General features: G+C 37.6%; 1 long non-coding RNA gene across 2 annotated transcripts; it reads left to right on the top strand.

Moving 5' to 3' along the window:
* The first annotated feature begins 9,923 nt into the window (after positions 1-9,923).
* LOC125275335 lies at positions 9,924-10,679 on the top strand. 2 transcript variants are annotated; one of them, XR_007186426.1, is made up of 3 exons: positions 9,924-9,983; positions 10,054-10,191; positions 10,278-10,679. It is a non-coding gene; the product is annotated as an uncharacterized LOC125275335 (long non-coding RNA). The 2 variants fall into 2 exon arrangements; XR_007186425.1 differs by lacking the exon at positions 9,924-9,983 and having other exon boundaries at positions 10,001-10,191.
* Positions 10,680-24,229: the final 13,550 nt, after the last annotated feature.

Below are 24,229 nucleotides of genomic sequence, written 5' to 3'. Positions count from 1 at the left end.
AAAAACTGGGGGAGGGGAGACATTCAAATTGAGTAAAAAGTGTGAGAGTGATATAGTGAGTGAGTGAATGAGTGAATTAATGAACCAAACAGTGTTGCCAAGTCTGCGTTTTTCCCGCAAAATTGGGCTAGGCTACTTTTACACTGTTGCTGCGGGTTGTTTTTCATGTCCACGGGTTGAAGTGAGCCCAAAAAACATGCTATTTAGCCCTTGGAATGCACATTTTACCATGGGAACCTTGCCAAAAAGAAAAAGTTTTACCCCCAAGAACGTTATTTTTATTGAGGGACATTTTGGGATGAAATTTACCACCCCGTCACATACCACCCCGTCACAAAAACGTGACGGGGTGGTAAATTTCATCACAAAATGTCCGCAAATCTCCCATGTGGTCAAGTTTCTCACCTAGCATACATGCATTCAATCTGAAATTTAATTTTCTTTGTATTAATAATGTGAAAAAATGAATAAAGTTTTCCCTATCTATTTTGCGTGACGGGGTGGTAAGGTTAAGCTTGACGGGCCCTGCCTAACATTAAAAAGCAACAAATAAACAATGTAAAAAAAATGTACATAGTTGCCTTCTTTTGTTCTTGGTGGCTATAAGGCTCAAATGATGTCACTTAGGCTTTGTGATGTCATTTAAAGGAACAGAGAATTATTTCTAGATAAAACAAGTTAGTGTGACGGGGTGGTAAGTCAAACTGAGGGACGCGCACAAATCATAAAATATTTACAAAAAAAATAAGATTTATTGTGAATAAGTATATATTGTGTAAACAGGGACACACATATAATCCTGAAAATAGTATATGTTTGAAAAAAAAATATGACTTATTTGGTGATATTTTAGATGCAAATGTCATGTTGGTTAACACGGACATGTTAAATTGGCTATATAATAATGAAAATTAATTAAAATAGTATGCTAATCTTTAAAAAAAGCATTTTATCATATATCATGTTGAAAAGAATACTTGAATTAATGACCTTAAGCTTTGGAAACAGACTTTGGGATATTTTTTGTGCCTGATGCATCTGATCAAACGTTGCGGACCCAAATGCACCCGTTTCGTAGAATGACTCAGCAGCCGCCGAGTGAACGCACACAGTAATGTTATAACATAATTTTCAACACATTAAAATTATAATAAACGGAGCTATGTTACCTCATACTCATGACCGGAAAAGCGGAAGCAGCGCCGGCGACTCTGTCATAATAAAAGTCCCGCTGCTCGTGAGGCGTTTGTTGCGCAATCGCTCCAGCGGCCTCGTTCAGTTCCCACAACATTCGGTCCTGCTCTGCTTCAAACTACAATAACGTTAATATTCACATCCATGAACATAATTCTTCCTGAGTCCTATCCCTATTCTTTTGCACCGAACGTTAAGGTGGAGACCACATGTCCCAAGCTGCTTACATGCCATACATCAGCCCAATCGTTCTAGAATTACTATTAAATTCCAAAGAATTATTTGAGTAAACTGATGATTTTATGACGAATTGCAATATTCGATAATACAATGTCTCGTTAGAAAGATCTAGACTACATTACAATGTAATGATGTGGGTGTGTTGCTTTAAAGTTTAAACCGCAATGGGGTTTTCCAAGTCTTGCAACGATATCCGGATATGGTATGCCATTCTTTGTTTTGTCCTAAACGAATGGTACTTGAAATATGTGGATGATCAACGTGCTAAAGGCTATGCAATACGAACAAGCACTACAAGCAACGTTTAACGAGCGCTCTGACTAACAAATGCGTGCGCTTGCATAATACTGATTATGAAAGTGAAAAGAGAGCAGAAGACGATTCTTCGCCCAATAGACACCAATGTGCATAACACGATGAAAATACTATCACTGAGATGAAATGTCTAATCCGTAGTGAAGAGGCGAGGATGATGAAGATTGCAGCCGTGACTAACCCTTTGATGATATTGCTGAGACGAAATTCGAAAACAAAAGAAATCCGTGAAGGGAGAACCTGCATGCTTCTGAAATTAAACGGGAATCTTTCTCCTATTGCCGTAACAGCTCAAACATTCGAAATGATAGGCTGACATGAGCTCAAATGACACTGTAGCTAACCCGTCTAAAATTAACATTTTTACATGGAGTAGTAAATCAATATACGCAAACATTTTGTAATCTGTTTGATTATTTAGATAATCACGATAATAGTCTGTGCATGCATCGAGAGAGGAATATTGTTTTACAGTGGTTCACTCACTGAAGCTTGGGTTTTAGATTGAAATATCAGTGATTTAATGGATAACGACGAGACAGGCTGGATTTTAAACGAGCTATATCCCGCACCGACGTGAAAGTTTGCATCAGCATCTGCGAACTCAGACAAGTGTAAGTACCTATCATTTATACTCCAAGTGTTAGATAATGATTGGTTAGATCTGAATTAATAAGTGACGTAACATTTGAGTCTTCCCGGCAGAACTTGCGCTAGAGCTTCATTTCATGTATTCTGACTTATTAACACAGTTAAAGAGTTGGATTCTCATGCTAAAAATGGCCAAAGTTAAAAAAAACATCAGCCAGAGCGAGAGCAAGAGCCGCCCATCAGACTGGTGCTGGCCTACCTGAAGGACATTGCAGGACGAGTCTGCTTACAGACAGGAGGTTAAAGAGCTGGCCGTCTGGTGCAGTAATAACAACCTGGAGCTGAACACACTCAAAACAGTGGAGATGATAGTGGACTTCAGGAGAAACACTCCAGCATTATTCCCACTCTTCATCATGGACAGCACTGAGGCAGCAGTGGAGTCATTCAGGTTCCTGGGCTCCACCATCTCTCAGGACCTGAAGTGGGAGTTACACATAGACTCCAGCTGAAAAAGTCCCAGCAGAGACTGTACTTCCTTCACCAGCTGAGGAAGTTCAACCTGAAACAGTTCTACTCTGCAGTGTCGACAGAACCGGCTAATATGGGCACACTTCCTGGATCTAGTAACTCAACACAGGCAAACATTATACATGTGATTTACTGGCTTTTGAGTCAAAATGGACTCTGCAGTGGTTTTTCCTTTTTATTTTATCTGTTCAAACATCAGTGTGTCTGGTTTGATCAGTCTGGTGGATAAACAGTGTCTGCTGGATGTTTGTGGTTGATGCTCGTGTCAGCAGTTTGTGGCTGAAGCATTACTTCATTATCTCTTCTGCTAATAAGATCACAATCTTCACTCCACACAAAACATCTTTACACTGAAATAAAGTGAATCCATCAACAGTCAAATAAGAGTCACAGGTCAAATATGTTTGACAGATCACAGCACTAAATAACACACCAGTAGATTCAGATATCTAGTCCAATATTTCACTCTTCTGCTGTTAGTTTTCATTCAGGCCCAGAATTCATTTGAAAATGTAAGATCAACAGAAGTTTGTTGATTTTCGTGATGTTAAAGGAGGCGGATGTGTGAGCGGAAACTAACTGAGGATGGAGGAGGATTCACACACAACCAGATAAATATCACAGTTCAGTGTGTTTCAGATCAGTCTGAGGGTTTTCAGACATTTTAAGAGTTACTATCGTGGGCTTTTCAGTGAACCGATGAAGAAAATGTTTCTCAAGTTAGTTTTGCTCTGTTTGTGGCGTCTGGATGGTGAGTTTTAAATGTGTTTTTATGGCTTCAGTTTAGGGATGCACGATTATGACAAATAACTGTCGATTATTCCCTTGAAATTGCGATTATAAATTAAGATTATCACAATTTACATTGAATGATATTTTGAATAGCTTTATACTATTGTTTGAAGCAATAATCATGTTTTGCTTGGTCTGCTCAAAGTTGCGCTGGATTTTCTCCTCAGCGTAAGGTTGAGAGGTCCATCTATCCCTCTTTTCCATGTTTGTAGAGTTAGTTTGTGGAGTAAATATATAAGCTGTGGTGTTGTCATGGTACTGCAATTTCTAACTTCAATAAGATGTCTTGAAAAGAACCGATATTCAATACCATTTTCAATACCATGGGGGGAAAAAAAACAATGTATATACTCTCATATGGATATTTTTAATATATATATTTTTTGTCCATCTATTGAAAGTCTAGGCAATCAAAAATTTCTTCTGAAGAGATTTATATGAGATTTTATGCTTTACACTGCGTTCCAAATTATTATGCAATTGACATATCAGTAAGATTTCTGTACAATAAACATTCAGTTTGTTTGTTTATTTATCCATGTCTTTTTAGATAACTGGTATCAATCTCAGACAAAATAATTTGCCAGGTCTATGGAAACCCTACTTAGAGGTTGTTCCACATTATTAAGCAAGTCACAGTTCTCATGCAATATGGGGAGGAAGAAAGATCTTTCTGAAGATGAAAAGCATGAAATGGTGCGATGTTGTGCAAAAGGCATGAAAACAACTAATATTGTGTGAAACTGAATGGAGATTATCGAATTATCATAAGATTTATGAGTGATTTAGAGCACAGCAGAACTCGGTCAGATAAAGGCTTATTAATGAAAGTTCCTGTCAAAAAAATGTATTGTATTAAAAGGGCAGCTATAAAAAAAGCCAGTGTTGAGCAGCAAACAGGTATTTGAAGCTTCTGGTGTCTCTGGAGTCTTGAGAGCCTCACCATGCAGGCTGGCAGTTGTGCGTAAAGATGCATTTTAGACACCACTAACTAAACCTAACAAAGAGAAACATTTACAGTGGGTGTAGAAATACATTTTCAAACAGTTTTATTGCTGTGGTGTTTTATTTGCAGCATGGGATAGTGCATAGTGCATTGTACAATAGTGCATTGTACTATGCACTATCCTCCTTTTTATACCATAGCTGAAAATGGCCAGTTATGAGCTCCACATATCTTGCAAAAGTCATTTTAATACCCTCCATCTCACTTCCCAGTATTCCAGCCCAAATCATCACCCACCAGCTCCTTGCTGACGTCACAGTCTTGTTGGAACATGGTGGCCATTCACCAACCATCCAGAAATCCATCCATTTAGACCATCCATTGCAGTATGGCATTAGTCAGTGAATAAAACTATTTAAAAATGAGCCTTCATGTATTTCTAAACCCACTGTAAATGTTTCTCTTTGTGAGGTTTGGTTTGGAGTGGCTGAAATGCATCTTTACGCACAACTGCCAGCCTGCATGGAGAGCTTCTTGAGACTCCAGCAGCTTCAAATACCTGTTTGCTGCTCAACACTGGCTTTTTTTATAGCTGCCCTTTTAATACAATTAATTTTTTTGACAGGAACTTTCCTCAATAAGCCACAATTTCACACAATATTAGTTGTTTTCATGCCTTTTGCACAACACTGCACCATTTCATGCTTTTCATCTTCAGAAAGATCTTTCTTCCTCCCCATATTGCATGAGAACTGTGACTTGCTTAATAATGTGGAACAACCTCAAAGTAGGGTTTCCATAGACCTGGCAAATTATTTTGTCTGAGATTGATACCAGTTATCTAAAAAGACATAAATAAATAAACGAACAAAAATTTTCTTAGAAAAACTAAAATCTGAATGTTTATTGTACAGAAATCTTACTGATTTGTCTCTTGCATAATAATTTGGAACGCAGTGTATATGATAAAACTTTTAAGCTTTTTTCATATATATATGTTGATCAGTTACCATTACAATTATCTCAAATATTTGCTAACTCAGAGTATTTGTTTTTACAATGGGGTAATTTTGTTACACACAGCACAAAGAAGCTTGATTTCAAATGGTAAATTGAATTTAAAAAAAGACAAGTAAACAATATTAAAATAAGAACAAATTAAATTACTAACAATAGCACAAATAAATACATTAGAATAAAGATAGAAATTAAATAGCCTGCTTTATTTTTTCAGGTAGGTCTAACAGTAGTAATCAGGTAAGAAATTGAATAAAGAAACAAAGTCAGTGGCGTAGCGTCTGGGTATACACGTACATATGAGCCCGGGCGGATTGGGGGCCGCTATTACGGACTTAACCCCAAACTACACTTCGGGCATCTGCGCACCGTCCGCATCACGAAATTTTCGTCATTATGAGGGTTTGCGGACGTCCACACTCCCCGTCCACATGCAGCCCAATTGTTGTGATGGCACGAACAGTGTGTGCTGAAAACAGCTTATGCGAGAGTGAACTGAGTGCTTGAAAACAAAAGTCCACTAGAGCGCAGTGCACACGCCGAACGCGTCTTTCTGCAGCCAAATGCTTTCAGAGGCTCGCACGCGCGTCTGTGCGCGAGACAGAACCTGTGTACATGTTCAAAAAATTAAGTATAATAGAAATAATGTTGTCAATAACTTGCTATAGCCCATCTATGCTAAATGTACTGAAAATCCTTAAAGGGATAGTTCACCCAAAAATGAAAATGTGATGTTTATCTGCTTACCCCCAGCGCATCCAAGATGTAGGTGACTTTGTTTCTTCAGTAGAACACAAATGATGATTTTTTGATTTTTCTCGCACAAACCGATCGTTTCGTGTCTAAGGACATCAATGTGTCGTCACGAGCTGCAGGGTTTAATTTGGATTTGTCTGTCGTGTTTTATTTACTCTTATAGTCCAAGTTCCCGCTTAGACTTGCATTATACCACTGACAGACGGCAACGGTTGGAGTTAAAAATCATCATTTGTGTTCTACTGAAGAAACAAAGACACCTACATCTTGGATGCGCTGGGGGTAAGCAGATAAACATCACATTTTCATTTTTGGGTGAAGTATATAAGAATCTGAATAAATGGACCATCAAATGGTCTATGCCATGTCTTAGCGATGATCTATTTGACGGGTATTCACTTTTCTGGCATATTTAAAGTGGTTTTCTGAAACTTATGCATGCAGTAATGTAAGTAGTACATAATTTTAAATGAGTCATATTGATTTTCTCAAAAAATGACTATGTTTGCACATTTTAGATGTGAATAAATGTAACCCGTACTCACTGGGGTGTATACTCTTTATTCAATGAATTAAAATGCACATAAAAACTGATGGAAAAATATGTAGAGAAGGAATAGTTATCAGGAATAAAACACGTCCATTAAAAAAGTCTGTGACAGAATAATTATTCAAAACTGGAATAATCTTCGGACTCATCACATCTGAAACGAGGCTATGCTCATTCTGAAATTACAGAGCCAGAGTCGAATCAGTCGAATTCAAAAGAGTTGAAAATCCGTTTTTTGACATTTTTGAAATAGAGCCGCAATGCAAAGTCAAAATGATGGAGGAACGCATATACTGTAGTGCTTTTGTTGTAATTCCTAGAAATGTTTTTTTGTCTGCATATTGATGTGACAATTTTTTACAAGTAATAAAAATGTAAAATAACATTGGATAATCTTCACTGAAAAAAGTAAATACAGATTAATCAATTAAAGTAACAGAAGTTAATCAGTCAAGAGCAGTAAGTGATGTTTTCTTTGTCTTTTGTTGTTTGATTAACATTAACAACAGAGAGAGCGGCACGTTTATTCGGCTACTGTCCCTTTAAGACATGACGAACGCACGGACACATTCTTCCTGAACTGTGTTTACTTTAATACTCACCGAGATGGGCATTGTGACATTGTTTATGAGTGTATTTGACCATTAATAAACTGAGAAAAAGAGCTTGTTTTGGCACTTGTATTTCAAATGTGGCTTTATTATTGTCTGCGCTTTTGTGATTTCACCGGAACGAATAGAGTCTCCGGCCGCAGCAGCGTTAAGCAGAAAGTGGTGGGGACGTCCCACCCGCAAAAAAATCATAATACAAATAAATATGTACATGTGTAGTTTTGTGCAGTTTGTATTTATTCCCAGTTCATAAGGTGCTTACTTCAGCTGACCATTCTATGATAATCTTCGTTTATTTTGATAATATCCCTATTAGCCTATTTTACTGTCAGATCAAGTTTGAATTCAGCTCTAAACTCAGTTATTATGGATTAAATAAAATAATAGAAATATGAAGCTCAGATACTCAACATCATTAGTTTTAGTGTGACATTAAACATTAAAGTGTCTTTTTTAGTTATTGATCCATATATAAATCTACTTCTCTTTTCATTCATCATCTTTTGTCTTTGTGCTGCTGCAGAATATTATTCACGTCACATTTACATGATTAAACGTATTTCAGTGAAGATTATCAAACCAACATCAAGTGATTTTAAAGCTTTAATCTGTGAAAAACTCTGTTCTTCAGGAGTGTTTGGTGTTGAAGTGAAGAGAGTGAAGGAGGGAGATTCAGTCACTCTAAACTCTCATCTTACTGAAATGAAGGATGATGATCGGATTCGGTGGAGGTTTAGAAACACTGTAATAGCTAAAATCAATGTAACGGCCGACAGATTCACTGTATATGATAATGTTCTTGATGGGAGATTCAGAGACAGACTGAAGCTGGACAAACAAACTGGATCTCTGACCATCACAAAAACCACAATGAAACACGCTGGAGAATATAAACTACAGACCAACTCTAAGAGTGATCATTTCTATCTCGTTGTCATTGGTGAGTTAAATATTATTTTCACGTTTTATATTTTAATCATCACAAAGATTCAATTATTAATTCAAACTCAATTTTGCTGCTGTTGTTTAATGATGACATTCATTTTAGAAATTTCAAACTATTTACTTTCATAAATGAGTGTTTTAATCTGTGTTGAACCAGTTTCTGTTTGTTCTCCATGTGTGTGTTTGATGATTCAGTGTCAGTGAAGGAGGGAGATTCAGTCACTATAAACTCTGATCTTACTGAAATGAAGGATGATGATGTGATTCAGTGGAGGTTTAGAAACACTTTAATAGCTAAAATCAATGTAACGGCCGACAGATTCACTGTAAATGATGATGATCTTGGTGGGAGATTCAGAGACAGACTGAAGCTGGACAATCAAACTGGATCTCTGACCATCACAAACATCACAATGAAACACACTGGAGGTTATAGACTACAGATCAACTCTAAGTGGTTTGATTTCTACCTTGTTGTAATTGGTGAGTTTAAATTTTTTTTTAATGACAAAATTAAAATGAATTTATACATCATTTTATTTCTTTTTGCTGTTTTATGATATTGTTTATTTCAAATTTAAATGTTAAACTATTTAATTTAATAAACCATTATAATTTGTTTATCTGTGACAAACCCTGTTTCAGTGTCAGTGACGGAGGGAGATTCAGTCACTCTAAACCCTGTTCTTACTGGAATGAAGGATCATCTGATTCGGTGGAGGTTTAGAAACACTGTAATAGCTGAAATCAATAAACTGAACAACAGATTCACTGTAAATGATGATGATCTTGGTGGGAGATTCAGAGACAGACTGAAGCTGAACAATCAAACTGGATCTCTGACCATCACAAGCACCACAATGAAACACACTGGAGGTTATGATTGTATTAAGAGTCACAGCCGTTTTCTTTTTTCCCATATTCACACAAGGCTTTTTTCTTCTATTCGTCTCATTGTCTACGGTGAGTTAAATATCAGTTTCATGTGTTTTATTTATTACAGCTAGATCTAAAGAAGTATCTTATCATGACTAATGAGTTCAAATGACTAATTCTCTTACTTTCACATGAACAGCAGGTTTATATTTAACTTTCTATTCAATAGTTTTAAATGCTCTACTTTTGATCATCTTGGTTCCTGTGGATGTTTCTTGAATCTCTTCATTCATCCTCATTTCTCTTTATTCTCTCATGTTTTCAGCTCGTCGTCTGCCTGTTCCTGTCATCAGCAGTAACTCTTTACAATGTTCATCATCATCATCATCATCATGTTCATTGGTGTGTTCAGTGGTGAATGTGAGTCATGTGACTCTCTCCTGGTACAAAGGAAACAGTTCATTGTCCAGCATCAGTGCGTCTGATCTCAGCATCAGTCTCTCTCTACCTCTGGAGGTGGAATATCAGGATAAAAACACCTACAGCTGTGTGCTGAACAATCCCATCAGCCACCAGACTCAACATCTGGACATCACTCAACTCTGTCACACATGTTCAGGTACGGCAGCACTGATGATATTAGCGTTTATTGACTGAGCTGATCTCACTTTGATGTTTTTATTCCTCAGTCCACTGTTGTGGTCCTACTGAAGCTGTGATCCGATTGGTCCTCTCTGCTCTGGTGGGCGTGGCTACTGTCATTCTTGTGCTTTATGACATCAGATCCAGAAGAGCTGAAGGAGATCAAGCACATATTCACACATCAGGTACATGATTGATGATGACTGATTCAGCATATATTAATATTGGTGAGATTGATTCATTTATGGCTTTACATGTTCATCTTTTTCAGGAAGTGCTTAAATCTAAAGCAGAACGCTGAACTTTAAAGGTTCTTCAAGTGTGTTTTTGTCATAATAAATACTGATGATTATTTGAGCTTCTCTTTCAGTGTCAGATTTGTAAAACTCTTATTTGTAAGGCTTTATTGTTTATATTTCTCTCAGAGACACACAGATCTCACTTTACTACTACTGCTGTATATTTGTCATGTGTATTTTACACTGTTGTTGAGGATCAAATTAAAATAGCATCTTTTTAATGTGTCTGACGGAGTTGACACAAATTAAGTTCTGAAGTACATTTTTAGAAGAAAACATTTTCAGAAAAACCTGTTCATTAGCTGAGACCTTTGTCTACAAATATATCAGTTTATAATAATGTGTTATGAAATAATAAAAACTAACATCTCAAACATGTTTTGTCTCTTCTCTCAAGAATCAGTGAGATTAAGTTCAGACTTTATTCTTGCCATAACTCTGATATCATTTCATGATCACTACATTCACTTGCGTCTTGTGTTTTGGTTCACTAACATCCTCCTGTCAGAGTCTCTGTAACAATTGTAGTCACACATTTATTTCAATAATAACTCCAGATTCTATAGAAATGCTCTCTGTTGCAGTTATTTGTGTGCATGTTTGTTCCAAATGTCATTTGTGCTCTAGTACCAGGCCTTAGTTTCTGTGTGGAAATTTCCTGATTTTCAGATTTCTAAAGTGTGACAAAATCTCATGAGAGGAACCATGTTTTTAATGAAGGAAAGTTCAAATGCGGGTCCAACAGACCCCAAATACTCAACTTACTTCTACTTTTTATTATGTATAAAACATTCTTTATGAACTCCTACACTATACTTTAATACTTTTAATGCCCTCTTATTCGGGTGGTTGTTACAATACTATTTTTGCATTTTATATTAGGATATAAATGCTTTCTGCACCCAAGATGTAGTCTCATGCTCTTTTATTGAGAAGGAATGGCGTTCCTTCTCTGATGACGTCAGTGTGACGGCTTGGGTTGTAACGCTTAAACCACGCCCCTCCATCCGTTAGTCTGCTATGAGCGAGAGAAGGAAAGGAGGAGCGCTAAAATAAAATATTTTTTTATTATTATTTACATTTCTTTAAAAATGACAAAATTTGAAATTTGAGACTTTGTTTTAACCTGCTCTGTCTTGTCTGTCGACGCGTTGTCAGTGTCCTCTTTGCTCCGCGAAGTATTTTTCACTGCGTGAGAACATGATGTGTGGCGAGACATCGGCATGGCTTGTCGGACATAGCAATAGGCTTGTTTGAGATGCGCCTAGCCTCTGAAGTTCAGCCGAGAGTAGGCGGCTGCAGTGAGGAGAGGAGTGAAAAAAGGGCAGGCAAGACGAAAGGTGTGTTCGACATCGGCTGCGGCTGGATGCAACCGATCGGCGAGAGTAGCCGTGTGCAGGCGGGGAGGAGCTGAAAACGGAGACGTGAAGTCGGACACGCTGTGGTTCACGTAGTTTGCTGCATTTACGTCAGTCATGGCTGATCGTGTGGCGTTTGCTGTAAACTTATGCTTAATACTGTAAAAGTTTGTATGAAAGTCCAAAATAAACCTATACACAAAACCTTTATAAACAAATGAATCAAATAATAATAATGTAAAAAAAAAAAAAAGATGAAAACGACATGAAATATGAATTGTAGGCTACTGTTTTGAAAGTGCGTGTATGAGCATGAGTGGAACTGAAGAGGCTTACACTTACAGCATCTGTTTTTACAAGAATAAAGTTCAATATAAGCATATATTATTTAAATACCAATGTTGTGGGGTCTACGTTTCTTATCAGTTTTATTTTGATAAACATGACACAATAACATCGTGACTTCATGAAAAGAGCTTTAACTGTTATAAAAGTACAGATTTGTAAGCATTCGTGGAACTGAAGGCGTGAAAATAAACACGAAACACACGTGATCGTTGTCATGCGGTGAATCCGGCCAATCGTGAAACAGCTGTGTCGTCATCACAGCTCGTGCAGCTCCTCTTGAGAAACTGCGCTGGCTGCCTCAGGCGGCTGATCTCGAATCGCTCTCGTGGTACTTTGAAGCCATACGTCACAGTCACATGGTGTCGGCGCTGTCTCAAGTCGGACAAAATTTCTTACCGGCATGCACTGCTTCAAGTCAGCCGCCGATCGGCCTTTGCGGCGCTGCATGAGCTCGAACACACCTGAACAGTTCTCTGTTCTCGTAGTGGATCAGAACCTACGAGATCAAAGGCGGATATCGCGGGATTCACACTCGTGCGCTGTGTTGCTGATAAACTGGATGTAATTTAAGTTCTGTTGCTTTTATATGAAAATAAACATAATGAACAATACACCCAAAGTACTTGTTATTTATTGCCATTCGAAAGATGTGTGTATCAATCATTTTTACTTTAATTATAGACATGTTTTTATATATTTTTTTATAAATGACAACGTTCGCATAACCCATAGAGAGATCACTGTGTCAGAGAGTTTGGGAATATTCACACATTATTTTTACACATAAAAACATGATATTAGAGTTTTAAAATCAAACATTTTAAATCAGATCAATACATCACGGTTGTTTAAACCAATAAGCTTTAAGCTGTGTCGTCAGCAAGTCGTTTCCCATCGTGCTTTTGGTCAGCGCAGTCGGTGGAGAGCAACTGCGCTCGACTGCAGAATCCGACACGTCCGCCTCGCACTCGCGAGAGGTTTTTGACACACGTCGGCATGACATCAGAGCAAGGCGGCCCACCCTCGGACACATTTCTAACCGGCATGCATCTCGCGGTGATCACCGGTGATCGGTTCTGCGCAGAATTTGCTCATCTCAAACAAGCCTAGTCTCTGTGACACTGGGCGGAGCTTACATGAATATTCACGAGTTTCCTGTTTTGAGTTAAAGCGCCACTGAAAGTGTTAGTGCACGCTCTTCGCTTACATTAAAGGTAATTAGCCTATGTTTTAGCGTTAAACGGAGTCAAGCTTATATTCTAACTGTTACTGATGCACAAGATTTTATATATAAGCTATTTTGTGTTATGTCTGTCATGTGTTAGCTATGTTTGATATGAACAAAGCCAATGATTCGCCAGAGGTGTCCTTAGGATTCGCTAAACGAGCCAATAGCGTTTTAAGTAGCCTGTTTTTGTTGTTTCTGTATTACCTTGAGTCTTTTGAGCATATAGTTTTGAAAGTTTGCCGAAATGTATGGTAGCATAATAATATTAATTGTAAACTCCTGTGGTGAAGGCAGCAGTGAACTAGTTTGCAGAAGCACTTCTATCTGGGTAGACTTGAATTTCTATATGTAATATGTTTCAAAGATTGCACACATGCAAGAAAACATGTTAATGTACTTTAAATATAGCCTAGTTTAATGACTATCCAAATAGGCCACAGTGAATTACGCATGTGATAACTAATATAATATCTATAGCCAATATTCTTTTATTCCCAAATATGACTTTTGCCAATAAATATCCCTGTACACCAGACAAAGCAGACACTTTTATTTTTCACTTTGTTTTGAACATGACAGTGTATTAAAAATTTTAATAATACATGTTTGTTGTAATGTCATTTTATTATATATTTCAGATTGAATGTGTCAGTAGCAAAGGCTGGTATCACTGGGATCACAAGAGCAGACCAAACCAAAGACCCTGTGTAAAGTGTGTTTAAATACAAGTGTTTTTGCTAATTAAATATGTCATATGTCGTGACTTCTCATTTGTGAATAAAATTTCAACACAGAATCAGTTGCTCTTTTTTTATTCAAAATGAAACTACTCTCATTATTTACTTTCATCTTTGATATTACAGATATGCAAATTACTACATGGTCTATTGTTTTAGCAGCTAATTTAACATAAATAAAATGTTAATTGTTATGGAAAGCTTGTAGAATATAACTAATACATTTCATTGTGAATATACTGCAGGTTTGATCATTTAGTTCCATATAGTTTCATATCAACACTGTTAAACTGAATCCTGATTCACAATGCTTCAGGTTTTTTTTTTTTTTTTTTTTTTTTGTCAATGAAATGCATCATTTTGTGGGAAAAAAGACTGAGAATGTTTCCTTATAATATTAAAAAAATAACACAACTTTAGGATTTAATAAAGTCTCCTTAAAAATATATATCAACTGAGCAAGCAATTAAAGAAATGACAGAACAATCACATTATGTATATATGTCTGATTATCCACATAACAATAATATTCCTCATACTTTTGCCAATTGTCTTCTCCATATAGCCTAAATATTTTTAAATAAAACCTGCATTAGTAACTTTTAGTTTTGTAGCTGATCAATTTAACCACTTAAATTTTAACATTTTAATTGTTGTGGAAAGCGCATTAAAATAAAACCTTGTGAAAGTGCTGCAGGGAAGCTAATATCACTGTCTCATCATGTTTCTATTCATATAGAACATTGTGTGTTTTGCAGAAAAGGATAAAGAAGGTTTACGATAATTAATGCATGTCAAAAACATAAACGGAACATAAATCTAACTCTCAATGTGTTTTAAAAATAATAATGTCTGGTTAAAGTTATGCAGGCTATCTGAGAAAGCAATAGGGAATGACACAATCACAACTGAAACTTTTATTATGCAACCACAGATACATTTATACAAGTTATCTTCTCAAACGAACTAAAATAAAATCAAAACAGTTGTAACCTACTAAAACAAACAAACTCGATGTTGACTAATTTCCTAACGATAGACCACCAGTGGCTGTAATCACTTCTAAAGTATATCTCACGACACAATGTAACCTACAAACAATTGAGCACATAAACAGTTATTAATAAAAAAGAATCATAAATTCATTCGACACAATCAAACACAATCATTACAGAAAACAGTTCTGTGATCCAAGGACAATCCACTAACATTTTCAGTAGCGCTTTAACTCAAAACAGGAAACTCGTGAATATTCATGTAAGCTCCGCCCACTGTCACTGAAAATCTCAGACACCGAATATTTCATAACAACGGTCAATTCGTCCTAAATAGAGAGTAAGCATCGACTTCACTTTCCCGCCGGAACGCGCTCCCTCAGCTGGACTGAGTGGCAAAAGAACCTGCTGCATGACTGGATTTAATAGAGGAAACTGCGAAAGCGCGAGTAAAAATAACGATTACACTAAAGATTGGATTCGAAAGTGTTTCTTACAACATGTCAAATAAACCTAATCCATGGATATTGACATGCAACCAGGAGTTTTCTGACATTTATGTGCCTGATTTCGACACGGGGGAAATACATAAAGCAAATCTGTCTGTGAATATTTTATATAACTACAATATAGGTAGGTTTAAATCCGAGTAATCACTTATATCAATGTTATATATCGTCATATCGTCCAGCCCTAAAACTTTTAAAACACCCAATTATGCAGAATATAAGATGGTAAATATTTAATTGATCAGTTGTCAACACAATAACAACACAATATATAGGCCTAAGGTATGATTTTACCTCAAAATCCAACAATTTGACACAAAATGATAACTGCAAATCCATGTTTCTCTGCTGGGGTCCAGCTGTTTCTGTGAATTGCAGCGATACATTTGCTTCTTTTTTCTGTAGCTTTCAGCAGTCTGTAAATATATACCTCAGGTTTTGTGTCAAAGCTATTTGTACAGTCAGTCGCAAAGCTCTTTTTCATTTTGGAAGTGTTTTGTGTGTTTTTCGCGGCATTCACGTTGTCATAACAACCGTTACGACTGCGGTTACGCCCACTGAGTGGCAAAAAGAGTGAGTGACAGGCCATTGGTTTTCAGCGCGAATGCCCCGAAAAACAAACATAACACAGCCAAAACAGAAAAGAGCTTTGCTTATCAGGTAATTTAAAGCCATTAACTCTCACTCTGACTGATTCCCTTACCAGTGCGCTGACTACTGAACTAGGGAGCTGATTGAGACGCACCCAGAGATTTAGTTTAGATTTATTTCTCTTTCTGTTAACTATTCTCATCTTATTATTCTAACACACAGAAAAACTGAGACACTGTTGTAAATAGTCTCACACTATTATAAAGATGGTGTTTATGATACTGTAGACTGAAGACATTAGGTGTTGTTCCTGTTATTGTCCTCTAGATGGCAGTATTACCAAATATACAAGTGGATGATAGCCAACGTTACAGGGGTAGAATAAAAGAGTATTAGAGAAGCTAAGCACGTAAAATTAGAGAGCTTTAGAAATAAAGAAGCTACACGCCAGTTCATACTTCAGTTCAGTTTTATTTAACAAACACCACAACATGAAGAAACATTCAGAGTGAAACATGAAGATACTGAGGAACAAACAGGCTGGTTTCATTCTCAAAGCTGAACTCATTCATTTGATCCGTAACATTAAATCCAATATCAACTTCTGAACTGAAACAAGGAAAACCATTCATTTCTATCATTTAATTATGCAACATTAACAAAAAAAAAAGGATGTTACAGTAACAGTTTACGAAATCAAACATGACCATAATAAATATATGATCATACCTGATTAGCAGTAAATATTCGATGACTCAAATCATAAGTAAGTCAGAATCCCTCTGGACCTCTCACACGTCTGGGGTGCTTCTCAATATCCCTCCTCGTTTCCTCGCTCCTCCGTCATCCTATGACCCGGAAGCCCATCAAGCTCAGTCATCTTGTTGAAGGACATCGCAGTTCTCTAATTGCACCGCAAGGAGGAGAGGAACGAGGAGTGAGGAAGCTTCCTGAGGAGTCATGAGCGAGGATATGGTGCATCCTTTGCGGAAGTCTTTCTCGTCTACAAACCTGAAGCACGTATACATTCTCCTCCCCCTTCATATCTGTCACAATAATTTAAATGTATGCTTTACTTTTTCAGTTTAAATGAACTTTATAGCTCATATATTTCAACGGGGCATCTTGCTTTATTAGTATTTATTATAATTTTTTTAAATAACCAAACTTTAACAACATATGGGTAGATCCCTCGAGTGCAACTGTTGACGCTTTGAAGTGACGCTAAAGGGAGCGAGGATATCATTTCACTTGATTCAACTCCTCCGTCCTCGCATCTTATCCTTGCGTCCTTCTCTTGCATCCTGAAGGGGTGGAGCTAAGACGCGAGGAAAGGAAGCGAGGAAAGGAAACGAGGATAAGAATTGAATAGCACTCCTGGTCACGATACAGAGCTCTGAACACCAGAACACAGGCACAGGAACAGTTTCTTTCCTCAGGCAATCTCTCTCATGAACAGTTAAAGCCCCCGCTGGCAATAAACATGAGCAATACACAACGCTGTTTATCAATATATTTATTTATTTAAAGTTTCTGTCCGTAACTTTTTCTGTGTTCAAAATATACAAAAACTATATAATGAGAATGTACAACATGAATCCATTTTCCAAACCGTGTTTTTGTCTTACCCTGAATCATTATGGTACACTTACAATAAGTGTTTATATTCTGACTATTTTAGACCGGTCTGGTAGGAACCGCTGCGGAGTTTCACAGTAACTGCGTGACTCGTCATAGAAACAGAGAGAAGTAGCTCCGGCTACAATGTTCTTCCGCAAGACACATGCAGTTCTGTTTATTAACCGCTAGAGCGCCAAAAGTTACAGATTGCAGCATTAAAGAGGATGTCTAATGCTATTTCATGTATTCTGACTTATTAACACAGTTAAAGAGTTGGATTCTCACGCTAAATACACTCCTTCATGGTTCATATAAGTTTGGGAAATTTTTTCGAGCATGGCTCTGAATGACATCATAAAGGGTGGAATTCTTCTCCCGGACGTGAGCGCGCACACATCAGCCAGGGAGAGAGCAAGAGCCGCCCATCAGCACGCTTCCTCCCATTGAGAGCAGGGGCGGTTTCTTCATTAGGGCAATAGGGCGACGCACCACCAAAGTGCGAAAGGGATAGATTTTTTTCAATCACATTCAACCACAGTTATGCTAGCTGTCACTGCTAGGCTGTTTGTTCTGCCTCTGGATATACGCTATAGTCCAATCAGCGTCAAGTGGAGTACCGCCTCTTTTTGGGCGATTTCAGTCTGGCCGAGAATTGCCCCGAGTGCTCCCATAGACTTCCATTCAAAGAACTTTTTTTTCGAACTGCAATGCAATCTCTATGGGTTCCGGAGGGCTAGCACTAATGTGCCGTCATCATATGTAACCTTAACTTGTGCAGCGATTGGTGGAAACAAACATTCCTCTATTAATACCTTTTTAAGCTTAAGTGATGTAAGATCAACAGATCCTCAGATACTTTGATCTCCTGAGATATGGACAGCACAAACGCATACAGCCATTTGTCTCCACACCCCACAGCGTGAAGTTGCGGGAAAGCTTCTTTCCATCCTGTCCTTCCTTCACATTTGCTCCTTCTCCCCCACTTCCTTCCCTTTACACATTCTTCCCATCACTCAGTTCACTTAAAAAGATTATATACAAATTATAATGGTCTGTCAATGCAAATGAATTAACAGTCATGTTTGGTATCGTTTGAAATGTCTCAGTGCAACTGGCACAATGGTCTCGTCTACATGGAAGTAAACCAAAGGTATTAAAGGTTTTAAGAGTTTAGGGATATTTTGGTTGCAACCATGGGTGTGCCTCTTTCCACAGAGGTCTGTGACCCTAGTCAATGCAAATTCTGATTGTAAGTTCATGCCCCACATTGGGGGATGTTTTGTCTTGGTCTGAGTATTTAAAGAAATGTTGCAAAAGGCTCGGGGCCTACTCTGTATTCAGATGAAGCCCACATTACTGAGTGTCCAGGACAGTCAGCATTGTGTATTTTCCTAATGTCAGGTATTCATCTTACTCTATTTCTGAGCATTTGATGTTTTGTATTGATCATCTTTGAATCGATTATGTAATTGGCATGATACATTTACCTGACTAATAAATTGTCACATTTGATTTATTCTGACTTACTCTGAAATTATTGACTTCAGTAGATTACGATGTATCCATTGTTACCGCAAATCTGCGTCAGGTTAGTAACGGACTAAAGTCCAGTTGAGTGGAGCATAGGGCACACTAACTGTGATTTTAGAGCTCCAACTAACGCTTGGCATTAGTTCAAGTGTACTTAGACTGTAAAGGCTAAAAGGGAATTTCCGTTTAGGACAACAGAATGTTGATCGACCAACCTAAATAGGGTGAGCCTTACCTCTGTTTATTGTAACGTTACTCTAGCTAAGTGTACATGGGAAACCATGGCATAACCAAACCAAAGCTACTATAAGAGTAGTAAGAGTCCTGTGGGAAACTGCCATTGGGCCGACTGGGTGGGCCTTACAGTGACATCCAATAATTTCCTCAGTGCATAACTTACATTTCACAGACATATTCTCCATCTATAAATGTTAGAAAGTCAAGGAAATATTTCCATTTTGCAGTCAGGAGTGGACGAGCCTTCAGCAAGCACAAACTTCCGTGAACGATATATTTTTCTCGTGGCCACGAGTTTAATGTGTAAACAACCTGCGCGACGTAGCAACCTGTAATTATTAGATATGGATTTTAATCAAGAATGATAAAAGAATATGTAAGAACATTAAATAAAGGCCTAGAAGAAAACATTTATCCTTCCGATCTCACAGCCTTTTAAACTGATCTTGTCTTTATTATTTAATAATAATAATAATAATAATAATATGCCTATAAACCTAAATAAAATGAATAAAATGTTGAACAAAATTAAGTTTTTGTCTAGGTTATATCAGTGAATGGATTTTTTTTTTTTTTTTTTTTTTTTTTGTAGCTTAAATATTCTTGAAGTAATAATAAATTATTTGAACTTCATTCAATTGCTGTCACGGGCATGAGGGGCTACAAATGATAACAGACCCTCATTTAGCCTATCTTCACGGCTACAATCATAAATTCACATTTTTATTGGCATGATCTGGCATTTAAAGTATTACAAAATATAGCTAACATAATATAGACCTACAGAAATGATACGGGAAATGAAGGAGAAAATAAAGCAAATAGGGCTAACAATGAATAAGACAAAATGAACCAATAATAGGCTAATAATATTAATAAATAATATAAAAATATGAAATAAAAAAAAAATTAACAATCAGTGAATTGATTTCAAAGACTGTTGAATGTGATAAAAATATACACGGCATATTCTATTATTTATTGATAAACTTCATTCGAATGCTGCTGTAGGCATCACACACAACACAATATGCAACATGTTAATATAATTATTTCTTAATTATGCGCTTTTTCTTAATTAAATATAAATATTATTATAATTTCTGATAATTCCAGGTTGCTATGGTAGCGCAGGTTGTTTACACATTTAACTAGTGGCCATAAGAAATAGATGTCATTCCCTCAACATAATGAAGTTGTGACCACGAGAAAAATATATCCCTCACCATATGATCTCGAGGCCACGACTTTATCACGTTCCCATGAATTATTATCTTGTGCCCACGACAAAAGTAAGTGAACTGAAACGTCAGTTTTTCATAAATAGCCTACAATAGTGAGGTGCAGTGCAGTTGAATAAAACCCTAAAATACCGTACTTTAAATTTAGACTTAAATACAGCTTAAATATAGAGTAAATGCATGGCGGACTGGCCATCTGGCATACCGGGCACTTTCCCAGTGGGCCGACGTGCTTTTTGGGGCCGACGGTCGCCGACCGCAAAAAAAAAAGAAAAAAAAAAAAAAGAAAGTGAAAGTAGTAGGCCTAGATCGGCTGCCCAATACTTTTTCAATTGACACTGGGCTGCTGGCCCAAAACACTTTAGTCAAAAATATCACATAGGCTAGTTTTTTTTTTCCTGACAGACGCGGCTCATGAAACATGTAGCTCAGCGGCCCATTGGTTGTTTTCTTGATTGACACTGGACTGGCCCAATCATATCTTTGAACAGTACCATCTATAGGATTTCTGCCTGCATGCAGTTTCAGCGTGATGGTGATCATGGAGAAGAAACGCAAAGGAGGTGCAGAGAAGCTGCGTGAGAGAAAAAAACGCTGCCAAATTTGTCAAATTGACACAAATGTTTTCGGCAGTAGCAGCAGGGGCGTAAATAGCGGGGGGGACGGGGGGTCAGGACCCCCCCTATCTGAGTGCTGTCCCCCCAAAAAAATATAATTAATAACCACGCTAAGTATTGTGCATAAATTATATAAACTTAAAATAATTATGTAAGTAGTAAAGCAATACAAACGCAAACGGGCGTTTTAAGTTTAGAAACATTTTGAGTCACCCCTCCCTTGCCTCACAGTGGTTTGGTCCACCGCGCACGTCACACTCACTTGTGTGTAGATTCTGTAGAAGTCCGGCGGTGCCGGCGGGAGGGAACAGTTCTACAGACAGATGAGTTCCAGTAAGTAGGCTGTCAAGGCTATTTTATTCAAAAACATCGGATGAAGTGATTATTTTCTCTTTAATTAGCCATAACAACAACAACAAAAAAAGATGATAACCGATGATTTTTTCCCGTGAGTCCGCTATTTTAGCGATTATAATGTTATCTAGCTTGTTTACCATAGCTTGATGGTTATAAGTCACCCACAACAACAACAATTAACATTGTGTTAAGAACATGTAAACTGTTGGGTTATGCTCAGTGTGTATTCATCGTATTTTGGTGACTTGGTTGTAAACAACTTAAAAAAATAATAATAATAAAATAAATGTTTTATATATATATATATATATATATATATATATATATATATATATATCATGCAATTATATAATTAGTAATATATAACTATATAGTCATGAAATTATATATAGCGGAAGGACGGGTGGTATTTGTGATCTTATGTGGTGGTGGGCCGGTCTGGGCCAAAATGCCAGGGCCGATTTTTGGTCCCAGTCCATCCCTGGACACCGTCGTTGACGTTCTTTGATGACGTTTGTAGTGTGTTCCAAATGAGTGATTATTGTCAGCGAAGTCCACTTCAACGGATATAACGTGCTCAGGGAGTAGGGAGCAGTGAACACTGCGTAGGGACCCTGTCGAATGGAACGCAGCTTAAACCTGTCTGGAGTTTTCGCGTCACTTTGCAAAGTACGTCACCCGGATCGTTGATCTGATTGGTTGAAGGACTATCCAATTGCATGAATAATGCTCGTTGATCACACCCCTTGTGCAGTAGAAAATACATAGCAGACTCTCCAGACCAATGTAAAATTTTAAATTGAGCTTGGTCTGGTGATAGCCAGACAAGTAGTCCACAGTAACTCTACTAAAATTTGCAACCCTCTAACATGATTCTTCTTTATATGCATCAGCAGGGATGGACTGGGACCAAAAATCGGCCCTGGCATTTTGGCCCAGACCGGCCCACCACCACATAAGATCACAAATACCACCCGTCCTTGCGCTCCCCTGCACTGAATATGTATACCAACTCCTACTCTTTAAAACTACTAATGCCATGTAATGTATAAGCAATCAAATGATGATTCTAATTAATCCCTAAAAAGGTCATTATTATTTATGTACATTAGTCTTAAGCTCTCTTGTGAATGTCGTTACTCTCAGTTTTGATCAATTTAATGCATCTTTGCTGAATTAAATGTATTAATTTCTAGTATTAAAAACTTTTTAATGGTAGTGTATGGTTAGTTGCCACCTATGAATCCTTATAAACTAGACTGTACAACAACCACAGGGCATTAACAGTGCAGACGAGTAAGTTAAGACATTGGGAAAATTAAGACATTTAAAGACATTGGGTCTCATTCACGGATTTATAAGCACTCAATACTATTATTATTTATGTTAAGCCACTTATGTTATATAAGCCACTTGTGTTATAGCCTATTCTTGTTTCTGATGCTATATATATATAATTTGTCAATTTGACATTGCACATCATGCAAACTTTCTTAATCAGAATTGTAGCTTTTCTATCTGAGACAAAAACACGTTTTCGAAATAATACAACGGATCATCATAATAATACATATAAAACAATTATTTTATTTAGCCGGGAAGATGTAAAACAACTAGCTTAAAGGTCAGCTGATTCTTGTTAACTAGCTGCTCCGACCTTTTTTAACACTGCCGTTATGGCTTTCTACACCCGCACACTTAGCCAAACGGCAATCATACAGTGTATAGCTTGCCTACTTACTTTTACTGTTGTAGTGTTATCACCAACAGTTTGTCCACCACTTGTTTTTGGCTCATTTTTATCAAGGCTTACCGCAGGTTCTACCCTCACTCCCTCATCTCTGTCCCTCTCCTCTTGAGTCTCCTCCTCACTAACACTGTTAATGCCACTGCCGCCGACACCACCACCACTTTCATCAGCCACGGGAGCTGGTGAAGGTCCTGCTACTGCCAAAAACATTTGTGTCAATTTGATACATTTGGCAGCGTCTATTTTTTTCTCTCACGCAGCTTCTCTGCGCCTCCTTTGCATTTCTTCTCCATGATCACACTGACACTGCGTGCAGGCAGAAATCCCATAGATGGTGCTGTTCAAAGATATGATTGAGCCAGTCCAGTGTCAATCAAGAAAACAACCAATGGGCCGCTGAGCTACATGATTCATGGGCCGCGTCTGTCAGAAGGAGAAAAAAAATAGCCTATGTGATAATTTTGACTAAAGTGTTTTGGGCAGCCCAGTGTCAATTGAAAAAACATTGGGCAGCCGATCTAGGCCTACCACTTTTATGGGCCTGTTCATGGGCCAAGAGAATTTTTTTTTTTGTGGTCGGCCCAAAAATGCACGTCGGCCCACCGGGAAAGTGCCCGGTATGCCAGATGGCCAGTCCACCCTTGTGCATCAGTATGTTTGACTCAGACAAGTCAGTTGAGGCTGCAGCTCTCGCGAGTGGGTGTGGTTTCAGCGCCAACAGCGGACACGCCCCCAGCATTTGAGAGCAGAGAGCGCTGCCTATTTTTTCGAGATTTTGATTATTTAATTTACTTGCAAATTTGGCT

This window comes from Megalobrama amblycephala, linkage group LG1, assembly GCF_018812025.1.
Source record: "Megalobrama amblycephala isolate DHTTF-2021 linkage group LG1, ASM1881202v1, whole genome shotgun sequence".
Classification (NCBI taxonomy): Eukaryota; Metazoa; Chordata; class Actinopteri; order Cypriniformes; family Xenocyprididae; genus Megalobrama; species Megalobrama amblycephala.
This window is presented reverse-complemented; position numbering and strand designations above follow the sequence as displayed.